The following is a 26,718-nucleotide window of genomic DNA, read 5'->3' on the forward strand; positions in this document are numbered from 1 at the left end:
GTTACCATTACCACCAAAGTAAAGTATCATTAAATCAAAACAAATAGCTAGCCACAGTTATTTACCAAATTGCATTAGCCAACTAAAACTAGTTTGAACAATTGCCCAATATGATTTAACTGTACCGTTAGTGTAAGAGACAGGTCACATTAATATGATATTAATAGGTTCACATGCCATTGCAATTAGGGCTACGAAATTGCTTTGCACTTCTGCAGCCCCAGTTGGTTAATTATAGCCGTAATTATAAGACTATAAGTATAGGTACATAGTCGGCATGGTAGAAGTAAGAATAGCAGAATTATATTTAGCTGAACAGAGCTACAATATTATCAAGGAAAGTAAATTTAAAAAAAAATATTTGCGTATAACAAAAATTTTACATTTTGGTAATGCACCGCGAGGGAACCTGGACTGGACTAGTCTGAAATCACCAACCCGCATTGAGCAAGCGTGGTGATTAATGCTCAATCTTTCCCCGTGTGAGAGGAGGCCTGTGCCCAGCAGTGGGACGATAAAAAGGCTGTAACAGTAACAGTTGGTTATGCATGAATAGCAACTTACTAAAGCTTCATAGCCTACATATTCGTTATTCAGATTTAAGTAAAAAATTGTAATTTTACTGGTTTTCTTTTCTTGCATACTTTTTGATATTTACATTATTTATTTATTAACATTCTTCTGTCTTTGTACAATAAATATTAGGAGCACATTTGTTTCTCAATTTCATCTCAAGGATCTTTTAGTGTTTAAACTATCTCAAATTACATTTCAAAATTAGCTCCCGACGTATCATTACAAACAATAATACCATTACAAAACTCAAAATTCTGTCAAATTATCGATCGTATGATCATAATGATTAACGTATCATACCACGAGACACAATCGCTAAACAAGGATCGAGTATTTGCCCAACTATGTGTACAAACCAGCCACAAGAGCTCTCATTGTATGTATAACTCTTTGAAATCGCACTACGTCGGGGGGTCTTGGTGTCTGGTCGTTTATAAACCAGTAAGCAAGACCTATCGTTTGTATGGGAGTGTTACGTGTAGGGAGGTCTGATTAACTGGTGATATAAAACTACTTTCACTCAGTACATTTTGCAACTGACCTTATTGTGAAGTTACTGGGCAGATTGTGACAATTATATTAGTGCAATGCATGCAGGAAGAGAAGTTAAGTGTATCACATATTAAAGACGTCAGCTATAGTTAGTAGTCATAAAATGAGGCGATATGGTGGTAAGGGTGAATGGTTAAATAGTAATGGGTTCCTTAGGAATAATGATTATGTTTTCTTATATATTCATCGGTTTTTATTTATTTTCACAGAATTTCTGTGATTTGGTAAAATATACGCATCTAAGTAATGGTAGTTGCCTTCTTAAATTTTGGTCAGATTAATAGAGACACATCTATTAAATAACGTAGTGTTGATGATGTTTTTATTCTTAACAAAATGGTTCTCCCTCCCGTATTAATTAAGATACCTGGTTGGACTTTATCAAACCTTGAAAATTATTGTAAGAAGTAGTTTTATTGCATCAGCTATTATGAATACAATAACTACTACAATGTATGTAGATACGCCCCTAAAATTCTATAAAACAAAAGAAGTAGGCATTTCAATTTATTCAAAAGACATATAGTTACAGAATTTTCACGAAAATCTAGAGCTTCTAAACATTTATTTCAATCGTACATTTAACGGGTATGTCAAAGCACAACAAAATGACTCACGTAGTCGATTTCAATTCAAAAGAAAATAAACAATTTTACAAAACAGCAATGGTACGAGGGTCCCCTAAAATTTTATGCTCAAGATGCTACAGGTGTAAAAAGTCTTTGAACCAAATATGGCACACCTGTCTTAAACGGTTTATGTAACATTAAATAAAATGTGAACTTCAATGTTTTTAAAATAAATACGCAATCTTTGTAATGTTTAAGAACTACGTAACTGTGTCAGAACTTTTACTTGCATGAGAAGTCAGCTGTTTTTTGTGTGTGGTAATTTTGTTTTAAAGCATTGACATAAGGGAAATTAAGTGTGGTTATGGACAACAAAATGGCTAGGTGTAATTGTGATGCTGATGTCTTCCTAGCCGATTATCGGCCATAGGTGCTGTTCATTTAAGGAGTTTAGTCAATTGCGTAGGACATGCTATAGTGCACAAGCTTTTGCGCAGACACAGGTGCACTTTATATTCCTTAACTCTCATAGCCCGATGGGACGGTAAAGTGTGTACCTACTAGGTGTCAGTAGGTATATAATTTATAACTAAGCAAGGTAATTTAATAAATTACTCTGGAGTCTCAAACAAAAATAGAGCGTGAACATAGAAATACGGAAAAAGTTTTTTTATTATTATTAACCTATACCAACTGTAAACCATAGGAAAAAAAAACACCATTAAAACTATAAAAAACAGCGTAAAAAATAAGATAGAACTACAAATATTCCTAATTAATAGCTTCGCCAATAATATCAAAATCACATCTACATACACACCTTTCACCAGACAGTCTGTCATTTGCCTTCAACACAGTCCAGATGCATCAAGCATTCGAGCAGCTTTAAATCATACTAACGTTGAATGCAGTCGACATTTAACAACAACTACAGCTGGCTCACCTTGAAGAGTTATCGACTTATACGTAAAAACGTTTCGATGAAGGCTGTCCGACTGATAGAGGTAAGTAGAGCTAGGTTTTTGTAGAGCAATATTAAGAATAGTGTGTTTTTCAGAGTGGTTTATTTGGAGTATTTTAGTGCAGTCGTTGCAAGCACAACTCGTGTCCATTTTTGCCAGACTGCCGAATTGAGATTCTCGGGTTCAATTCTGGATATGATGAAAATTTGTGTTGCTGAGCACGTTGGATCCAAAAAGTCACAACACTTGAAATAGACAGAGAAGCATCTTAAGAGAAGAAATGGTAGCACTCCAAACTCTCTTCTTTTCTGCACCTATCTTGATTGGAAATAAACAAAAATATCCTTTATTTGCCTATAAAATCTATGTCATACACAACAAACATAAGAACAAGCAGTGCATCTAAAAGACAATCTCTTATCACACATCACGCTGCTCCAATTTGTACAATTATCCCAATCAACATTGAACCTTATCCTTCAGAGCACAAAGTTTCAATTCGACAAAGCAGCTACATACTCTGTGGCCTCTAAAACTTCCCGCAAAACTGACATTGACATGACGTCTATATATCAAGCCGATGCATCAGGCCACCGACGGATGCCACCAGAAACACGTTGTATGCAAATTGGAAGTGCATCTATCAGCCGTCAATTTATCTCTCTGAGGGATCCATTTTTCAACAAGGCTAACAACAGCGTCGAAAACTGAATGACACGGAAGGAATATCAGTGGACTGTAGGATAGGAAAAAGGCAGATTTCACTAGTTCTAGACAATTTACTAAATTCATCATCAGCGTTTTTATTGTCCAACTACAGGACACTGGCATCTTCTCGTACTGAGAAAGAATGAACATGAATTACCACGCTTGCTCAAGGTGGATCGGCGATATCTTTCGCCCCTGCTCAGTCATATTGTGTACAATAAAACCACTATTCCTTCATATATCCCGATGGGACGGCAATCCGACACGACCGGAAAGAGATCATTTTCGTGCTCGCCGATGCACGGGTGAAACAAACACCAACTTCCAGACTGCTGCTTGTTGCTGCTTTTGGGCTGCTTTGGGAAAGTGTAAGAAAACAAACAAAGCTATTTCGACCCGACCCGGGAATCGAACCCGAGACCTCGAACACAGCAGCCGCGCTTGCGACCACTAGACCAACGAGGCAGTCCTACAATATACGAGTACGAATATATGAGAGTGTACAATATACCCTTAGAAGGTACTGTATAGCTTATGACTTATATGTATACTTACCTACTATAGCCTGGCCTGATATCGAACCCGCATAGTGCTTGGAAGTTGGTAACAGAGAGGTACTGACTTTTATTGGAATAAAATAAAAATATATAACTATGCATTTTTATGTGTTTTATTTTTCATTAATTATAAAATACTTATAAAATTGAGCATGGGTGGCCAAAGACCAGTTATGACTCTTATATGCCTACCTACCTATTTATACTAATATTATAAAGAGGAAAACTTTGTTTGTTTGTTTGGTTGTAATGAATAGGCTCAAAAACTACTGGACAGTTTTTAAAAATTCTTTCACCATTCGAAAGCTACATTATCCACGAGTAACATAGGCTATATTTTATCCCGGTACGGGCAGTAGTTACCACGGGACGCGGGTGAAACCGCGGGAAACGGCTAGTATTAAAATAAGTTATATATTTTATGCGTTTTTATAATGTTTTCCAACTTACCTATTGAGGAAAAGAAGTAATATAATAAAACACCTGTTTGAAAGTCTTTACCTAACAAGTTAATTAATTCAACAAAAATCCAAATTGGCTATGAGTCACACAAAAAAAATAATAATTAAAATACATAATTATTAGTAAAAAGCAAAAATTTCCGCTAATCTATTCTAACATAGTTAAGAAGAAACTTTTTTGTTTGTTTATACTGTAAAGGCTCCGAAACCACTGAATCGATTTAAAAATTATTTCACCGTTGGAAAGCTATACTCTTCCCAAGTAACATAGGCTATATTTTATCCCAGTACAGGTAATAGTTCCTACTTGACGTGGGTGAAACCGCGGTAAAACAGCTAGTACTAGCTAAAATATTGTATGATTCAGCAAAAGAAATGTCTTACCGTTGATTTTAGTAATTTCAACGAAATATGAGTGAAAGTACATTCACTAGTGAGTGATTCATGTAAGTTCCAAGTGACCTTTATAAACAGGTGGGTTTCCTTCCTGAATGTCTTTAAAAAGTTGTTTATCATGTAGATTTTATGACACATGTGTTTATATAAAAGCTAAGTACGTATGTAGTGAGCAGTACTTCTATCTCTACTTGTGGGGTCTGAAGAAATTTTATTCTTAACACCATTGATTAACATCATGTATTCAAAGGACTATCTAACACTGAATGTTTTTTTTGTCACTGAAGTTAGCTATTTCGCTCCTTGCACATTTATTTATTCAAATCCTGATCAGAAGCTTAACCCATCCGAAGTAAGATCACAATGTTGTTTGTCTATTTAAAGGCAGATGAAATCGCAAGACACATCTCGAAGAAGCAGCAAGAAAAACAACTTCTATTATCTTAATATCCAAAAGATTATAGCGTCTGTCTTTTTTACACACTCTATCTGCATCTCTTCTTATTCTGACTCTCCCATAACGGGCCTGCTTGAAAAAATTTCTCATGAAATAAGCTGTGCCTATGTACTATGTGTTCTATTTTTCTTCTTGTCTGTATTCTGTGTGTGTGTATCTGTGTACATGAAATATTTAACAAAAAAGATTAGCATATAATACGCTACAGTGCCAACTAGAACACTGTACAAACCTCGGTAATTTCCCACGCAAAACCGACCAGTTAAACTATTCGTAGCCGGTAATACCGACGTCGGCGGAGGCTTTCACGGCGAACCGGTACACTTAGCTTATTGGTTCACTTCCTGTACTAAATGTCGACCCATATCCGCCTACTGGTGTAAGTGGACAGACATCATTACATACATAGGTATGATGATATTCATCTAGTTAATAGATACTGAAGAAAACAATAGTGTTGGTAATGATGATAGCAATATAACAATATATTGCTGTTTTGGTCCAAAAAAAGTCTGAAGTTCAGTAACTCAAAATATGCTTATATTAAATCGGATACTATTGATGTGAAAAAAATAGCTTTTGGGCTTTTAAAAACTTTTTGAACCGATTTAAAAAAAAGCAAGAAGTTTTTAGTTTGTCAGGGCCGTTAAAAATGGAATAACATTAAAGCTTAATAAATAGCAAATCAAAAATTACAAAAGAAACATACTTAGGTAAACATTTAACGCACCGATAAACAGCGGTACAAAATATGACTTCACACAATTTTCAGGACATTTATAACCCTTTTAATCTATAGGAAATCCAACCCCACAAAGCTATACACCATCAAAGATTAATACCCAATCATAAGGAAATGAACTCCAACAAAAAACCAGCTGACAATGCAACACATACGGACAAAATGTTTGTAACTATGTCCGTGACTATAGTTTTTGTGGGACCGACCTTGCTCGCTTGTCCGAGCTTAAGAATGTTACCGATCTATAAGTCGTCTGTACATACTAATTATATTTGCAAGAGAATGTTCAATTCTTGCCGAAGTATATAAGGCTTTAGGTATTTACATTACAAAAAAGTTACAAATACAGAAAGGGAAAATTATAGCTATGCATGAAAACAATCACCGGTATCGCTATCAATCGGGGTGGTTTTATGAAAGGTTAAGGTTTAAGTTTTATTAGGTGAAATAGAGTCGACATGGTCAATGTTTATTAAAAAAAAACTTTTAAGGATAAGAAGAACTATACGGTAATAGCACTGTGGGATTAACTTAGTAAATGGTGGTCACACTTTTAAGACTGATCAAGTTGAAAGGCAAATAGTTACCCACAGTATACTTAGTCCTTTTTGTATGTGGGAAAGTGCCTTGACTTTACCTGTGTTTCTCAATTAGTTTAAAGTCTAACTTATATTAGTTTAAACTCTAAAACGAGGCTGTTTAATAATATGTCGATAAGATTTCGTTACCATTCACATAACGTTCACGCAATCTTAATTAATTTAAACAAACCGTTTTGGTAACGATCCAAAATTTTGACCGTTGGCAATTAAAAATCGTGTCATTGTCAAACTGTAAATATTCATAAATAACAGAATATTTTTGTATTTTTACGTGACTAATATTTATTTATTAAACTCGAAATATGTCTCGAAAAACTCTAGACAGTTCTGCAAAATCTACTGCGGTTGTAGAAGTGGATCCTTTGGAATGCCCCTTCAGGGAATTCCGTGATAATGAATTACAAATTGACTATTGGGGTATGGTAAGTCATTGTGTTTCACATTTGGAAGTACTGCTTATTTGTGATAAAGGTATACACCAATAATTGAGTAAAGGTAAAATTAAACATCTTGAGAAAACCTAAGACGACCCACTGACCGAAACCTGGACTTTTAATTCTAAAATCGCATGAGACGAGACATGTTATAGTGGGACTATGACAAAACTAATGATGATGGATAGAACTTTAGCGGTTAAGTAAATAATGGTATAACTGGCAGTTATAAAATAGAATTACTTCCCAGAGTTTCATCCGTAGGTAACGAAGGGACTTGCAATTACCGTGTTATTGCAAACACAACAACAAACAAACGCAAAACCTTTGGAAACTCATTAAGTAACCTACATTTTCGCAAATGTTTTTCGAAAATACCTTCTTTATTCAAGGGTCCAGTCGCCTTCAGAGCACACAGTCAAGTCTCGAAGACGCCAACGAAAGTTCCACATGATAACAGCCTTTGGGTAGATGATCAAGCACAGCCGCTGCCAAGGTCTGTGAGGAACTTCCTCCATAGGTGGATCAGGGCTGAACAGCTCGCAATGGATAGATGGAATGCTGAAGTTATTATTTTTGAGGTATGGGAATTATGCTTTAGCCCGCAGTTTCTTACCCTGAAATATTTAATCGAATGATGACTGTATGAGACCAGTAGTTCCCGAAATATTCGTGTTCAAACAAATGAATACAAACTCTTTCAGCTGTTTAGTTCAATGAGGATAATACATCACTACATAAAACAAAATCGCCTTTTCGTCCCTTTGTACGCTTTAATCTTCAAAACTACGCATTCGATATTCATTCGGTTTAATGAATAGAGTGGTTAAAGAGGAAGATTAATATGTATAATAACAGACATTAAATAGTGGGGAAATATTGTTAACCCGTGCGAACTCGGAGCAGGTCGCTAGTGAATAAATAAAGAGAGAAAGATTATTTTATTGAGAGAAGATAATATAACATGCATATAAACACTTCGATTTCTTTGTGTGGTCACTTGAGCCATACAGACATATTAAAAACCGGAACCAATTACCTTCAAAATCATTGTTCAAGGTAACTTCCATGTGGCCGCTTCGATTCGATACCTATCATAAATCAATGTGATTAATTCAATACGTTTCGAAACAGCGTGTATCATTTTGTTATATGTTAAATTCTAGATTTACATATGTTTATTGTTTATAACAATAAACAACAAATCTACAATAATCATCAGATAGATAGATAGATAGATATATTCTTTATTATGCACACCAATTAAAAAACAACAAGAACAAACAAAAATTTTGAAGTCGGTGACACAATGGGCGGTCTTATCGCTAAAAGCGATCTCTTACAGACAACCTTTGGATGGATTGTAAAAAAGGAAATAACCATATCGCAGGTAGTTTCATCAGCATCAGCATCAGCATCAGCATCAGCATCAGCATCAGCATCAGCATCAGCTTATTTATTTATGATTGATTCTGCACGATTAAGTATATGGTCCCTTAGCTTGTATGTACGATATAGCTTAGGTTACAGTCGAATGAAATAACAAAAAAAATCACTATTACTGTTACAATAATTCACACCAAAAGTGAACAGGATATTTTTAGGCAAACGTATCTTCGACCACAGGTCAGATAATGGTGAAACGCAGCTGAAAAGTGGCAGGACTATTCAAACCACGATATTAAATGGCCTCTAAAAGTTTTAGTCCTTTAAAAAATCGATTATTTTCATTTTTAGCAAAACGGTAGATCAGGTCGGATCATAATAGCTTAATTATTAAAAAATCTTCCCTAAGAGGCACTGTTTCTGATATGTGATGCATGACACTTTTCAAGCTAACTTTCTCAAGAACTAATTCCAGGAGAACGATGGAGGAAAAATGGGGATAGGTGACATGCAACTGAGTCACGCTCAGGTGCTGTTCAGATCTTCGTTCTGCAGAAAAGTGCTATCAGCTTGCTTCATACTGGAACGAGTTGAAGGTTTGATGGTAAGTCTTGAGTTGTTTGTGTTTTCATTATTTTTTTGTTGAAATCAGGACCGAAAATTATTTACATGAATTTTACCAATATATAATAGATATAATGGAACAATAGTTCTGGGAAAAAATCTATTCTATGCTGTCACACATACCTACTGAACCAATTGGTAGTGCTAAATACAATATGACTATACTACCCCACTTTGTCTATGAGTCATTCTGATTCCGTTTGTTTAAAAAAAAAGTAAGGTTACATATTATAAATAGCTGGCTTTGTTTATGACTTACTTCTTCCTCCCGCAGCGGGATAAGAAGTAACCCTTGTCCCTTCTCAAGCTCTAAACTTGTTTGCCAAATTTTACTCAATAAAAGTAGTTCTGAGTTTCTTTCAGATTTATAATATTTATACGCATAGAAGACAAGAATCTGCAGATATGGAGAAGCTGCTTATGGGTCGTAATTTTAGACTTTCTGTTGACATAATGGTTCTGTTCCCAGGTTGAACATCAATGGGAGTACTTCACATTTTTCTACCCACCAGAGGGTTGGAGACCGAAGTATCACATCTACTCTCCTGGAACCAAACCTGGTGGTGGACCGCAGCATAAACCTGGGCTTTCTAAAAGTGGTATGACCTCGTATACTAACATTTAAAGATAAGATGAGGACGATGGAAGAAGGTATCATGAGTGACAAAATAATAGAAAACAAATCTAAGCTTGAACCAGTTTTGTCTGGTATAGATAAAATAAGAAGGTTTTTTATGGCGTTTAGATTGAAAAACAAGTATGTTATAGGTAAATCATCAAGCTTATCGAAGGGAAATGTTTCTTCCTTGGCTATTTCCTTTTCTCTAAATATGGTATTGTTCGAAAGTAGGAAACGATTGTATCATGGCGCGTTTGTCGTTTGAAGAGCTCTTAAGTCATCATACAGGAACATTTGTTAAATTGCCATGGAAATAGGAAAATTGAAAAAAGCTAGAAGAAATTAGCTTCATTTTTATTGTCTTAGTATTCTTTTGTCTAACCAGAAAAAATGAATTTTGTTACATACACTGCAGTGAAGAAAGACAGAACAGTTACATGTTTGTTTGCCCCGGGTATTTTGTCTTGTCATTTGAGAAAACCTACGTGTTATAAAATCTTCTTTCTTTTTTAATTCTTTAAACATGTCAGTTTTTACGTCGTGACTAAGATGCAGTCAGTGCATTGATTCGATATGATTCAGTCATTTATTCATCAAAGGTATTCCTTGTGTGACCCACATCGGATTTTAAAAGTTCAAATTAGTTCACATAAATGTTTTCCCGGTGTATCATATCCATTCATAACATCACTGCTATCAACATTTTGGAAAACTTTGATATCGAGCATCTGCATCTATGTACAGCAATCATGTTTTTGACAACTATCTCACGTTATGGTAACTACGTTATGGTTAAAGTTAGAAAACGCTTGTTTAGATGTAACCTATCTTCCTGATTTTAATACTACACACACAAACGAAGTCAGCGAGATCCACTCATTAGCTGTAGATACACAAACAAAAGAGTTAATACCCCCATTTTTGTTTACAGGTTGCTACCTAGTCCGTCTATTCTACTTAGGCACCTGGAGATGCGTGTGGGTCAGTGATCAGGTTCCTGTAGATACCTCTGGATCTCCCCTGCTTCCATTCTCTCCACTCTTAACTCATGCTCCGACCAAACCTGGTTCAAAGCAGGCCCCTCAAACTGTGACTGCTGGTGTGGTGTTCCTGTGGCCTTTGCTTCTGACAAAGGTAAGAACGTAGTCTGATAAACTCTTGTTATAATAATCTAATTCTCCATGATCGTCAAAATGTTGCTTATATTTTTTACTACAAGCATCGACAAAGTATGCATTTGGTAACTTGATCATGCGCAGACTTTTGTTTATACATTGTGATTGTTTTTCATTCATTATTAGCTAGTTTTCAAGTGACAACGTTTTTTGAAGAGGGAGACTTTTTAAAAGGACTTTTCAGAACTATCAACATGTATCTTAATGCCAAAAGGGACGACGAAAATACTGGCGAAGAAATAATGAATATCATTAAATTAAAATAGGTTTCCTCATATCAAATAAATGGTTTCAAATAGTTCAGTTACTCAAATTACTTGAAACTCACGCTAAGCCGCATTCTTGCGTCCCAGATTAACGGTTCCTAATACTAGTAAAATTGTAGGTGCTGTAGACCTTCCAACTTGATGTTAAAATATAAATGACGATGAAAATATTGGCAAAGGGGTAATAAATAGTTATCATTAAATTTGAAAGGTTGTTGCTCATCTAGAACATGGTAAAAAGTTAATTACAAAGTTATATAAAATAGCCTCAATACCTTTGGTACTCTGAAATGAAACCAGAAATTAATGTCGATCGATATTATAAGATCCGCGATCGATATGACGGTTTTATAAAGTTTCTTAGTATTCACACAACGGTCATACTTTGGTGTATAACATGAACTTACATTAGTGGTAACTGGTAAGAGTTGTATGGTAGAAATGCGGATTTTATGATAAAGTTATTATTGAAGGACACAAACTCGCAGCATATTCTTGATCTGCATAAGCACCAAGAAAATGTTAAGTAATACATGAAAAATATTTCAGCAACATTATTTATGAAGTATAGTTAAAGTTACGACCAAAATTATAACTTATCTAACATAAAGAATAAGAATAGGTAATAGACTTATCGTTGCTTTGCTATAATAATATAGATAGACTATTTGTACTGTCGCGAGATGAGCAATTTCATTCGTCACTTCTCAAATATAATTATTTCTCAGAATGAGCTATCCGTCTATGATGACAATTAAAACTACTTCAAGACACTGTTTCATCAATAAGTAGCACTTATAATACTTTAAATTAGTTTTTCGCACTACAAATACTGGTTTATTTACTACTAGCCGTTTTCCCGCGGTTTTACCCGCGTCCTGTGGTAACTACTGCCCGTACCGGGATAAAATATAGCCTATGTTACTCGTGGATAATGTAGCTTTGGTATGGTGAAAGAATTTTTAAAAACGGTCCAGTAGTTTTTAAGCCTATTCATTACAACCAAACAAACAAACAAACAAAGTTTTCCTCTTTATAATATTAGTATAGATAAAATTAGCCAACTGGCCGGGACATCTAAAGCGTACTTAAACTCCTTCCGGCGAGCTCAAAAACAGTTCACGCATAAATGAACCAGCAAACATTTGAACAGCTCATTCCTCGTTCATCTCCCGACGGGACCAAACCCACTAACCGCTCGTTTATTGCGAAATAAATTGGAGATTTATACTCAACCACAACTGAGAGTAATCGAGCGCTGTGGTTCCGCAGAATTCCTAATGAGAAAGTGTTCAGATGGCGACAGCGATGTTAAATTACTTGATGCCTGTAAATTGGGTTATTTTACGGAGAAAAGAAAGATAGCGGAGATGCCACAGGGAAGGTACGATAGGCGTCTTCTAGTAGTTCAAGTAACGTACGATAGGCGTGATCAGTTACTAGAACTAATGAGTCGTTCGGGTTTCTCGTCGAATCAAAATCAATCTATCAAAGATTCGTGATTTTATTTTGAAAATAATTGGTGGGTTCCATATAAGGCTTTTAAGGTCGGAGCTAGTAAATTTCCTCGTCCCTCAAACACTCGCATTTTGGCGCGTTACATTCTTAGGAGATTTTGCGTTATGACATCTCCGCTAATCATTTTGTTCTCCATGGGCTATTTACCTAGTGGCACAACAAACGAATTATGTGAAATTGAGGATCTTGTTTGATTTAAATTATTGGATAAGTTTTGCGGTGATGGAAAGTAGGTTAGGTCTGTTTTCAGTTGTAAACTTTTTTTGCTAAGCTGTAACTGTTCTAGTTCTTAGATAAACTAATTTTGTTATGTCATAATAAGCGAACAATTTTATGACCATTGGCTAACCAGGTTGAATTATTCGCCAATAAATATTCCTATTGGAATCGAAATAGCAATTCTGTGTCTTTGTCTTGCCGGGTTTTCCTCCTATTACCCACTTCTTGAAACCGTGAACCTAGCTATTGATGTATGATCCCAAAATATAGCGTATATTACTCGGGAAGAATGTAGCTCTTCAACTTTAAAAGAATTTTTAAAATCGGTTTAATAGTTTTGGAGTTTATGCATTACAAACAAACATTTTTTTTTCTATATTGTAAAGGTAAGTGTATGTAGATAAAAACCTTTGAATTCGACTATGCAAGTTTGTTTTTCCACTATCATCTAACTACTTCAAACCTGTCCCCGTAAACAAAGCGCCAACCACTATAATCATTCGTATCACGCGAGCAACTAATTGCTAATCAAAATCAAACAGGCGCTTCTCAAGCTGGCGGCACCTGACATGAATTCTGATGAAGACTCCCATTGTGCTGAGGATGAAGACTTAGATGACTTTAACATAATGCACGCGCTAACCGGTGGTATGAATATACGGTATCATGTACCTGGTGAGTGCTAAACAATACGACATTATCGTCATAATATGCTAACATGCCTTTTCCGAACATGTTGGGTCGAGTTCCAGGGCTAGTTATACCTCAGTACTAATATAATACATCAGTGTTTTACATAGAGCGACTGCTCATCTGACCTCCTCAACCTTGATAAACTGGTCATCCACAGGCCAACCGAGGTGTTACAAATCACGTACTTATTGAAAACAAACATTCAAATCAAATCATCTTTATTATCAGGCATCAAAGGCTCATAGATAAATACCTTAAAGACTAACATACATATTATATTATACAAACATTGTTAGTATATAAAAGTTGGCAACAGAGACTGGAGAATGTTGGCTTAAAAATCAGCAGAACCAAGACCGAATACATGTTCTGCGATTTCGGCGGTCTCTCCAGTCCTGAAGCCATAGCGCTGGATAACGCATTCTTCCAGTCTGCTCCGATTTCCGGTATCTCGGTTCGCTTATTCAGGGCGATGGCGAAAAAGATCGGACAGTTACGCACAGAACTTAAGGGGAAAATTTACAAGAGCATGGTCAGGCCTGCTGTCTTGTATGGATCAGAGTGCTGGCCCACAAAAGCGACGAATGAAAGACAATTGCATGCGGCAGAGATGAGAATAGAGGTATGTGTGGAGTTACGCGAATGGATAGAGTGAGGAATGAGTATATAAGAGGAAGTTTGAAAGTAGCGCCGGTATCAGAAAAACTGCGTGGAAACCGGCTGACGTGGTATGGGCATGTGATGCGGAGGAATGAGAGTCATGTTGTGAGGAAGGTGATGAGTATGAACGTGGACGGATATAGTGGAAGAGGAAGACCAAAGAAACGATGGATGGATTGTGTGAAAGTAGATATGGTAAGAAAGAATGTTACTTGTGAGATGACGGCAGATAGAAGAGTATGGAAGAAGAAAACATGCTGCGCCGACCCCAAATAAAATTGGGATAAGGGCAGGAGGATGCATTGTTAGTATATAAAAAAACTTAAATCTATGTTAGTAACACTTCACTACGCACTATCTCACTCCATGCGGTTCTGTGGCACACAATAAAAAGATTCAACACACACACACACATTCAATAAAAAAAAAAACTTAGAAGGAAAAGCGTGCGTAATACAACTTTGTTTTTTAAAATTTCCCCCACTCTCATTGATATATAATTATTAGGAGAAGTTAAATTTGTTATAAAACCTATAGATATTGAAGACCTCTGGCTGCGTATCATCACAGAAGTGCCCCTCTTCTCCTGGGATGACGACGATGAAACTCAGCCGAGTACAATCAAATCCAAAAGTACTAAGAAACCTACTGCTAAGGAGTTAGCTGCTGTTGTCAAAGTGAGTTATAAGAACCAAAATAATATAATTAAACAATGAACCTATTACGTTTACAGAGTCAAAAAATAGTATTGATAATTCGTATTTTCTATTAAAATTTTAATAAGTATATGTAGTAATTTGATTCCATGGTTTTAGCTCAATATCATCCTGCCTGTCAACAATTAACAAAAAGAGTAGGCTCTATTTCATCTAGTATTTTATTATCGTGTTCTATCGCAAGGTATTCTATAAGCAAGACTTGAAAACTGGCATCAACTAGGTTCAATAAAAAGATACGTAACCAAGCCTAAGTAAATAATTATAATCTAGTATCAAAATTATCAAAATTTCCAGCGAACCTGTCTAACGTATGCCATCATTAGAGACACGAAGGACTATCCACCATATCATCTGCCAGGAATAACTCCTGGACATGAAATGAGTCTACTCATCATGATGGCACGAGATCTGCCTCTGAAGAAGCCACTACCAGAACCTGGTAAAGTGTACTAGTATTTCTTATATCAATAGTTCATATTTTTAGAGACATCTTAAATTATAGGACACCATTTCTTTTCCGATAAAAAAAAATAGGTTCTTAGTCTGACCTGTATGTATGTTTGGACGAGATTATCTCAAGGTTGGGTGAACTGAACTTGATGCGCTTTTCAGCGTAGTATTCTATGTATATTTTTTAATTCGCATTCATTTTTATTATAAAAAAGTTGTGAAGCAGTCTTCATAATACATCCAGAAAATAAGGTAAAAGCTATACACTTTAGCAATCACACTTTGTGCAATGCCACTTCCGAAAGCCATAATTTTAGACAGTAATTTATATATCTTAACTTTTTTCTTTGTACTTCTTTTACACAGTCTGTCTCCATCTCTGTATATGATACTGAATCTCCTTAAACTGCTGGAAAAGATTTCATTAGAAATAAGCAGTACCCTTGTACTATATTATGTTATTTCTTCTCATGTGTTAACTATGTAAATAAATGGTAAAATAAAAATAGCCTCACCTTCCATTTCTTGGTTCTCAGAGGTAGCCTTATGGAAATACTACCGTTGGGTGGACTGGGCTCGTGGTCATGGGCTCTACGCAGAGTATGACTGTCCTCGAACCAGGTTCTTGAAAGTCAATGGACTGCTGAAGCTGTCTTATGCTCCTCACCTCTTAGATGTTCAGAGCACGGAGTCGGTAAGTATAGAAAACTTTTTGTCAATTATATTATATCATGAACTTAAAACATTTGGTCAGTTTTACTTTGCTTAATCCAGAAAAAAAAATCGCAACAACCTAAATAATTTCTCATTTCAGATAACTCTTGGTTTTATTGAAGAGCAAGTTAAGAGCGTTACTGGACCGCCGGTAAGAATATACATAAGTACTACAGTACAATATTTTTTTACGATCCAAAACTATGAGTTATAATTGAATCATTGCAGAAAGACGATGATGAATATCACAAGAAAAAAGAAAAGAAGACGAAGGAACAGTTGAAATATGCTCTTAATGCTGCGCAGCAAGCGGCTTTGGCAATTAAAGAGGAACTTAGAGAGTGGATACAATTTAGTTCGGTGATTGTTTCTTCACTACTTATTCTTTATGCAGATATGAATTAAAACATAAATATTGAAGTGAGGGAAAGAGTAGTTGCTGATGACGTTTTCACCCAGTTTACCATCAGAAAGATAAGCAATTGTAACATCAATGAGCTTTATTATGACAAGTCGACAATAGTATTCAATATTTACCGCTCGTAGCAAACTGAAGGCAGATATAGCACCACAAGTTATCATCGATTGCTCTTTTAAATCGGTTTAAAAAACTAAAATTGAATACCTATATTTCAGCTTCATCAACTAGTAAACTTCATACATGTGATATATTATCCATCTTTGTTTAACTTCACCTCGGCTGGCAGTCATCCTCCAATGAGGAGTTTGAAAGCAGCCAACAAGACAACAGATATTGTGGCTCCTAAATCAGCACCCTTATATTTTCAAGTGGATGGACCAGAAACAAATAAAATTAGGATGTCTCTCAATATGCTGCATCCAAGAATCCTAGCCAACAGCGGTACTCCAGTAATGAATTTTATAGAACCAGCTAATTTTGTTTTGGAGAGATTTGAATGGTTCAAAGATATAGATTTACCAATACCTAAAGCTTATGTGAGAACAAGAGGATATGAATCAGTTGAAATCGATTTTGAGCCTGGGAGACACTTTTTTAGGTTAAGTATTTGATATTTTTTATATAAGGTAATAGTCATATACTCAAGCGACTTAGCCTTTATCTATCTATGTACATCTGCGAGATTTACGCTATTCCAAACTTCTGTAACATACCACTCCATAAATTAATCAGCCGTTCCCATCGCGCCTTTTCAACCCAATTAATCAGTTGTTGTTCCCATTATTTGGTTGGTACTACAGAATTTTCAAATTTCACGACATTGTAATATCATATTTCCAACCTCGATTTTTCTTTTATCAGGGTTTGGACACATTCGCGAATGAACTGGCACATCATGGTGCTCAGTGACTCCTCAGTACTCCTGAACACTAGAGACGTGATCCAGGGTGCTGCTGTCAAGGAATGTCCTTGGGCAGCAAAGTTCCTCCTGAATCTTGGAGCGGCTTTCTCGAATTGGATAAAAGTTAATCGAGCAAGTCAAAGTGTTATATCGGCTGATAGAGAATTTTTCAGGTATTTTTTGAGTTTTTTTCTAGCCATCTTGAAAGGTGAATATATAAGCCCTCAGGCCGTTTATAATTTGACTTTGTATCATGTGCTTCTGATTTTCTTTTGTCAAACAAAGAATTATTTCTTATCGACAGATCTTATCAACCTGATTTAAAGTGGGACAAAGAAGTAGCTGGCTATGATCGTCATCTCCTACACTGGATGTTCAGACAAGCCCTCCAGTCGTTACTATCAAAAACATTGAACCAAACAGAGTGGAAAGCTGTGTCAAATGTTTTGAGGAAATATTTTTGCGATCCAGATTTTGGATTCCCGCCAAAACCCAAACCTCCAAGATCTGTACGGGAAATTGCAAATCTGGATGTTTGTGATTGCTTGATGCCCGAAATTGAAGAAATAGAATTTATGGAAGAGCAGATGGAGGAAATGGAACAGGTATTATGTATTTATTCCATTTATATTGACGATGGCGTCAGTGCTCATACATTTAAGGTGCTTTAATATTACCTGCCAGGACTTGAATTGGGGGTAGCATTGCGTTTATAGATTGCAATAGTGAAGAAATTTCGTTCCCCGGAACAGTCAATTCAATTTGAGACATTAAACAAGTTAAATTAACATTGGCTCTACTCTGCATAACTTGGTTCACAAATTACGCGCGTAGTGTCGCTTTGTCAATGAAAACAACTAGCTATCTCTTTCTATCTGTTCTGCAAGAGTGGCAACGCGCAACTCTATTGGATGGTTTTAAACTAATAAATTAAGTCAAATTTATACGTATTTTTATTGTATAAAAAAAAATGACAAATAATCAATTATTTATCTTTACTATTGTAATCTATAAACGCAATACTACCCCCCATTGAAGTCCTGGCAGGTAATATTAAAGCACCTTATATAAGATTTTTCCTAAAACAGTAAAGATTCATGATGGATTTTCCATAACAGTCGAACGAAGAAGCAAAACCCTTAGTAACACCCGAAATGATGGCAAAATTATTGAAAGCACCTGAATTGCCAATAACATCCCAAGTTTGTGAACTGGCTACTGAGGAGGTGCCATGTGGAATACTGAAGGATGAAAGGGAGAAAATGATTAGAAAACATGAAGCCGCTATAATCCTTCAAGCTCATTGGAGAGGCACTTGGGCTAGAAAATGCCTTAAATCTAATATTACTATTTCTAGTGAAGTGACTAAATATGTAAGTCAATCCGATGGTCATAATAAAACAAATAAAAAAATGTGTTTTTGCACATGACAACCATAACTATATATAGGAATACTGTATACATTGTTTTCTAGGTGAATGATCATGCATTTGGAACTGTAGATGCACTCTCAAGGTTAATGAACGAATTCTTCGGGATGTTTCCTGGTGCTAAATATGCTTACTCAGTATCTTCAGCGTTGAGTGGAGTCTATGGCTTACACCACCATAGTGGTACTACTAATGTGACCCCTAAATGCAAGTGGGTCCCATATTTTCAAGGAGTGTTTTATTGCCATGCACCAGTTAAAGTCCATTTTGATGTTCAGAGCACTATTCCACATAGTACTGTAGCAGTTTTCAATAATGATTCGGGAGAGCAGTTGCCACAAGCTTATAATGCTCATATTACTTTTGAGTTTGCACCAAACTTTCTTGGGTAAGTATGTAATACCATTATCCTTGTTAATGTTAATTCACACATATAATTACACACGGCTTACACAGCCCTTACTAGCTGGTTTTGAAAATAAATATCATTTTTTTTTCTTTAGTTGCAAGTGATGTAAAATATGTTTTGAACTTAAATAGTTACTCTTAATTATTTTAATACTTTAACATAAGTGAATCCTATTAACACTCAACATGATTTTATCATTTTCGTACCCCCTATTTCAGCTACACAGTCTTAGGCCACAGCAATCTAACTCAACCCCCTGGCATTCACTATGATGCTCATTGGCAGCTTACTGTCATGACTTCCATCGATGGTGCTTTCCATATCTGCGATAATGAGGACCCTTGCAAGGAAACGCCGATTCCAAATTCAAACAAACTGCACCTCGATGAAATGTTTTTGCCAAACAGAAGAAATATTTTGGGTGGTATTCAGATCTCCGTGGTGAAGCATGAAGCAGTTAGCTTTAGGGCTGCTGCCACGTCGCCTGATGTATGTTAATTCATATTATTGTTCTGGAAGTAAACATTAGAGTATCTTCTTTAAAAACAAAGAGCAAACAGCACTTCTAGTCTTTCTATAGTCTGGTGATCTGGTGGTCTTATTATTAATTATTAATTAATTTATTGAAACAAAAGCCAACATGGACCAATTACAAATTATAACATAAAATAGTCATAAATATACATAAAGTTCAAAAATAATACAAATACATTTAAAATAATATTTCCACGTTAGCCGTACATGTACCATGTCACAGTGATACACGTACAGGCAGTCGAAACGCTCTGCAAATGCGTTCAGGATACTATTTGGGCTGACCCGCACCCTGCGCACCAGGGATGTGCACCGCTTGCGCATGGTTCTGTAACAATCCACGCGAGCTTCGGTGAACATCCCCGAAGCGCTACAGAAGCGAGGCAGCCCCAACAGCATCCTGAATGCATTATTGTACTGGTTATATTTTGATATTTGAAGCCAACGCCATCTTGTCATAACAAAATTTTATTCTGCTCTAACTCACACTTATTTCATCTTTTACAGTTAGAAATGATAGCAATTCTACGTTCCATTAATCCAGGCGGTACAACTGAAGAGATATCAAAATGCTCTGGAAGAGGGGAGATCTACTGGCCTTACATCAGGCTGGAGCCACCTCCGAGCAAGAAGGGAACGTCATCTCATCATCAAGCTTCTATGGTCAACATAGTGAATCTTTACATACGTAACAATAAAATAATATCTTGTTTCTTGAAGGTCCAAAAAAGTAATAATGCATTAACTTTATTAGATGGTTTGGCTTAGAATGGCAAGCTTCTTTACTGCCTTTTTTTGTACTTGCCTGACCTGGAATCGAATCCATGCACTCATACTTGAGAAGTCGGTTCTTTACCCACTAGGCCACCACACGTTGAAAACAATTTTGGACCAATTCCAAGCTGTGGTAAGTATGCAATTTCTTATCTGTTTACAGAGTGCAAGGGATATTACCCTTAGTGCCCGTTCCCTGGTTAAAACTCAGGGGAAACATCATAAAGTGGGTCCAGCTACTAAGTATCGATCCACGTTAAAGGTAACCTTAATTTATACCTGTAGAAACAATTTTGAGTGGTCCTGAGATTAGTCCGTTGCGGCAAAAAACTTTTCATAATTATAATATTAGATACCAATTATCATTCAGGTTACAAAGTTTTATTGCTTAGCCATTAGAATATAAGGTAGTTCCAAATTCATAGTTGGACAACTTAAAGAGTTTAAATTAATTAACACCAACATTCTCAATTTTAGATGAAACCACTAAATCAAGAACCAAAGTTGTACTCAATTGAGTAAGTTTGCTATTTTTTTTTGCACTACATTCAGTCTCCATAAATTATCAATAATATTAGGGGCACTATAATAGCGACTGCCACCTTAATAGTTTCTGTGACATCTAGTTCAACATTGTAAACTTTGTGTTAAATAAACTTATTATATATCTATTTTTATTTATATTGGAGCTTGTCATTTACACTAAGGTTTGCTCAGTAAGTTTGATCCTGGTTGCCCTAAATATATGTATGGTTTTGGATACTCCTCCATACTTTTGTATTTCACATTATTTTAGTAATAACATTGTTTCTAGCCATAATATGGCAGTCTTCTTTCATTCTCTTTTATTCATCTTTTTCACAACCCGTCTATCGGTTCTTTGTTAGTAGCTAATAAATTTAAATGTTAAATCAGACAATTGTTTTTAGAGTCGTATGCCCAATGGGCTGGCCGTTGACCCTGGCTCAATGGAGACGTGTGGACGAAGTTAGAAATTCACAAGAAGCTGCTAAACTTGAAATACAAATACAAAAGAAAGCTATCAAAGAGAAGGAGAAGGTATGAAAGCAACTCCATAATCGAATAGACCGTAAAAACGTTATTTAACATGTGTATTTACGATTTATCTATGTTTTTTCCCCGTATCCAGACGGGTTGATCCATCATTAGCCTTGCGTGAAATTTAGGTCCAGGAATTAGTGAATACTATGAAGTCTTCATTGTCATTATCATCATCATCAATCATAGTTATTTGTGTTACAAGTGAGCAAAGTTGTTGTATGAGCCAGGGAAAGATTCTGTCAAGTGAAAATATTTCTTCAGCCAGGTAAACCCGGATCAGCGAAAGAGAAAGATAAAGAGAAAACTATACCGTCCTCAGTCTTCGTACATCAACCAATGCCAGGAGATGCCAGCGTAGAATTAGAATGTGCTCTAGCATTGGGTGGTGGGGCCGTCGCCAAGAGAGATGATGACAGAGATCTAGAGTATTCTGATGCAAGGAAAGCATGGGATGCGAAGGAGCCTGGTAGGAACCATAGAGGGGCGCAAATCAGGTAAATAAGCTTGGAGGAAGAGAACGATAGTCCAAGGACCGCAGCATTAAAACACATGCACCTTCTAGAAGTAAATGATATTAGAAAACATCATTAGACCAATTGAAGGCTAGTTAAGGGAAATATATTATGTTTTCTGATATTTACTTCTAGAAAATGCATTGTGTATGATGAGGACAGTAACATACTGTCCTTGGAACGTATAATCTTTATCATCTTCATGTTAATGTTATTAGAAAAGATTTTCGTACTGAGTTCCTGGAAGTACCGCCGGCTGCACCTTCAGAAAGCGTTCAAAGTGCTATGGATTATGTAAGTAATTTTTGGGTTGTTCTAGTGTGCATTGAGGGACCTTTGAAGACATTCAGATATTTTGAATTAGGCGTAGATTATTCTAGTATATTTAAACATAATCGTGTTAAAAAATCTATTATTTTTTATAGGAGGCTATGTTTGAGGATATTGAAGAAGGTAAAGGTATGTATGATTTATTCATACAAAAAACTCTCAGCAAAAAAGTGCAATCATTTTGCCATTTAAGTAGAAGAATAAAAATATTCACCAAAACTATTTACTACAGAATCGGTGCACCAACCCCCACCACAGGGACCATCTCCTGTGTCTGAAAGTGGATGTAAGTATAAAAAAAAACTCAGCTATACTTGTAGTATAAAGTTGAAGAGTCTGTTTGCATAAACTTAGGAACGACTGATCCAACTTCAAATTAAATAATTAGTAGGGGAAAGCTACTTCTATCCAAGTGAGTGATGTAGTTCCTACGGTACGCAGGAAACACCACTTGAAGAAGCTAGTATTATAATTTAACCAACTAGAACTGATCAGTTTTGAAAAATAAATCGTTAGTCTCAAAAAACTCGAAAATGGCTGGACCGATTTGGCTTAAAATGTTAGTAGAGAGTAGAGGTCTAGGGAAGGTTTGTTGGGTCAGCTAGTTTGAAATAAATCAAAATTACTTTGATTGTCAAGTCCTTACTTTGTTTAATATTCCAAGTGCTGGAAATGTCGGTGGAGAGTGAGGAAGAGGCTCTGTACCTGCTGATGCCGGACCAGCTCCGTGATAGGTTCACTCCACTCCACTTCTTGCCGTACTGCACGAAGGAGAAGAATGAGGAAGAGATGTAAATTACCTCCTAATTTTCCTATTAATAAATGATTAAATGTATGTTACACTTTTTGGAAGGCACAATAAATTCTTTAAAATCTTTAGCGGCCATTAAAAGTATTCAGAAGACAGAAAGTCTGACAACCGGTCTTTCTATTAGGTATCGACATGTCCATTGTTAGATACAGAAGGTTAGATATGCAGTAGCTCCATGTAAAACACTGATACACAGCTGAATCCGGTGAGACTGGAAGCCGACCCCAACATAGTTGAGGAAAGGCTAGGCAGATGATGATTAACTGGGTACTGGGCAAATCTTCCATAAGTGCTTGATGTTGACTTTCATGAAAATGAGGCTTTGTGCATAAGAAACACGATTATTCAAATAAATGAAGAGTAATGTCCCGTTTTATTTTCCCTAGCATCATCGTCTCCCCGGACATGGCAGAAGCAGCGAAGAAGGACAGGCATGCACGCATGGAAGCAGCCAAAGAACGCATGCGTGAGCTGCAACTCTTCAATGAGGAGCACGTGCTAGGCAGGCAGAAGTACCGCTGCCAAGTGCTGGAGAAACTCTTTGTTGGTAAGTAATTTAAGAGTTTCTAGGTTTCAGTAGGTTGCTCAGATAGCTAGGTTGAGTTTAGTAGATACCAGTCATTCCATGTAAACCATAATGTAAAACGTGGTACTCAGCTGCATTTGGTGAAACCGGATATCGACCCCAAGATACATAGTTGACAAAAAAACAAGAGGAGATTGGTGTCTTCCCCAAAATGGTTTTAGGACGTAAAAAAATTTAATTAAAGATACATCTGAAAAATCATAAGGAACAGACAATAACGAATTCCTCTAAAGACTGCATAACATTAGTTCAGAGGTAGCATAAATCTGGACACGCAGTCATCGTGCCAACAGGCTGGTTGTAAAATTTAAGCATTTATTTTTCATCAAAAAAATATTTTTCATCACAGCGCACTTTATCGAAAAGCTTATTTTATTCTGGCACGAAAAATAGCAATGCATTCACTGCATTATTACATGCAAAGCATACCATCTCTTGGATATATAGGTTCAATATATTGCATCCCACGTGCATTATTGCATTCACGAAATATTCGCGAACATTATTACATAGCAAGTAGAACTAGTATTTCAGTTGGTATTTCACACCTATGTGAGAAGGTATTATTAACTATGTGTTCCCCGCGGTTTTACCTGCGTCCCGAGAGAACTACTCCGCGTAACTGAATGAAAGGTAGCTTATGTCCTTTTTCAGGCTCCAGGCAATCTGTACCGAGTTTCATTTTAATTGATTTATTCATATAATTTAGGTATTTTTTTCGTTTTCACCAAAGTTTAAGTATCCCTTATAACCTTTAAGAATAGGGGGAGCCCTTATTCTAAGTGACACTTAGTTAGGGATTGTTGGTGAAAACGGGCATTAGTTGTTTTGGCAGTTGTTAGTCAGTGTACACTTCTGCAGTTTTGCTTACAGTTACCTTTATTATTATAACTTCTCCAGGCAGCACTGTTCAGTCGAGTTCGTTTACAGTTCATGTCTAAAGACCTTATTTTATGTGATTGTCTACGACGAAAAATTGTTTTTGCTGTGTCATATTGACATTGGCTTATAGGTAGTACTTTTTACACACAACTATAGCTCCCTCGCTTTCGTGAAATAAGATATCTATATACATATACTTATCTATGTCTTTCATCTTCTAGATGGAACATTATGCCCAGAATTAGTAGAAGTTATGGAGCAAAGAGAAGAGGCCATTTGTCAAGAAGTGCTGAATAGAAACCTATCGGCCACGAGGAAGAAGTTGGAAGCGAAGTTGGATAAGAAGAAGTGAGGGTAAAGAGAAGAAAGGAGAGAATTGGTATAAGAGAAGATTGATTTAAGAATTATTTCGTTTTAAGTTGTATTTCGCATCCGAGTTATGCGTTCGGTTATAAAATATTTTTGGTGATTATTTTGCGTCGATTATCTTTCTAGATTGTTCCAAAATAAAAATGGCATGCGAAGATATTAGTTCTTTTAATTATCAGTCAGCTTTTGCCAACAGTCACCCACAACGCAAAGAAAATAAGGCCTATAATACCCTTTGTCCATAAATGGACTACCTAGCCCTGAAATATTACTTCAAATCGGACCCTGATTCCAGAGATTAGCACGTACAAACAAACTCTTTGCATATGTATAGTACAATTTAATACATGCCTGCACTCGATATTAACAGTTAAATCGGCAGAGTCTAGCCTGGAAAGCTACCTGACATTCAAAAGAATTTTTAAAGCTATTCAATATCGCTAGTTCCAATATTCGTGTAGCTACATGAAGTCGACATGGATGGAACGTTCCAAGATATTGGATCACGTGACTTAGTAATATATTCAAAGCTTGTTTACAGTCGCTAGGTAATACTGAAGTTTGTGTATTGCATTATAATTATATTAGTAGCTGTTCAATGCGGTTTTACTTGTGTCTCGTGGGTAGTATTTCATGTAGCTGGGTAAACAGTAGCTCATCTATGTATCTTCTTAGGCTATCTGTGTACCTATAATTTTAATCGGTTCAATAGTTTTAGCGGACAGACAGACAGACAGAGTTTCTTTTGCATTTATAATAACGGTGATCTCACTAATCGAGCCCGCGAGTCCTCGGGCACAGCAGTAGCGCGTGCGACCACTAGACCAACGAGGCTCTCATATACATATTTTCAAGGATTGGAAGAAAAATTATCATCAGTCGTACTGTAGCTATCTGCATCCTTCTTATAAATTTTCATTAAGATGTTACGAAACAAAAAAGATACATAACCTTTCGTTGTCAGTCGGGTAAAAAGTGCTGTTTGAAGCGTTGTTAATAACTATTCACATAAATTGATAGCTAAAGACAAACTAATCAATTTCCCAATACCAACAAGGTAAAACAACTAATAACTAAAGACAATTTAATAAATCTAAAGTGATCTCATCGAGTTTGAACGACGATGCTAATATGACTGAACAGTTTTCAGCGCTGAAATATTACAGCTAAGTGCTAGCTGACGGCGCTTACACAGGAATTAAGTAAATTGGTTATGGCTTGTTGTACCACCTTGTACCTTGTAGTTACAGTGTAGAGTAATTAAAATATGTCTGGTAGGAGTAGAAGAAAAGTGTTTTCTAAACAAAACAATGTTTCTTATAGCGCTTTCGCACTAGCGGATTTTCCTCTCGGTTTTTTGTACACGCGACAAAAACCTGTCTTGGTTTCACGTGTCATCGTTTGAACTGGTAGTTGTCAATTGTTTACTGCCGCGCGTATGATGAGGTTAGAAAAACTGAGCAGAAAATCTGCTAGTGTAAAAGCACTATGAATAAATGGATAAATAAAATAAATAAAAACTCCTTGGTGTAACTAACTTCAAAGACTTAGCTTTATTTCATTTTAAAAGGTATTAATCATAACGGATGGCTTGACGGAAATGATGAATATCTTATTTTTGTATGTATTTATTATTTA

The 26,718-nt window shown here is 36.1% G+C and overlaps 1 pseudogene; it reads left to right on the plus strand.

The window, feature by feature from the left end:
* Positions 1-277: 277 nt before the first annotated feature.
* LOC124633120 lies at positions 278-25,063 on the plus strand (annotated as a pseudogene).
* Positions 25,064-26,718: the final 1,655 nt, after the last annotated feature.

Source organism: Helicoverpa zea, chromosome 9 (assembly GCF_022581195.2).
Source record: "Helicoverpa zea isolate HzStark_Cry1AcR chromosome 9, ilHelZeax1.1, whole genome shotgun sequence".
Classification (NCBI taxonomy): domain Eukaryota; kingdom Metazoa; phylum Arthropoda; class Insecta; order Lepidoptera; family Noctuidae; genus Helicoverpa; species Helicoverpa zea.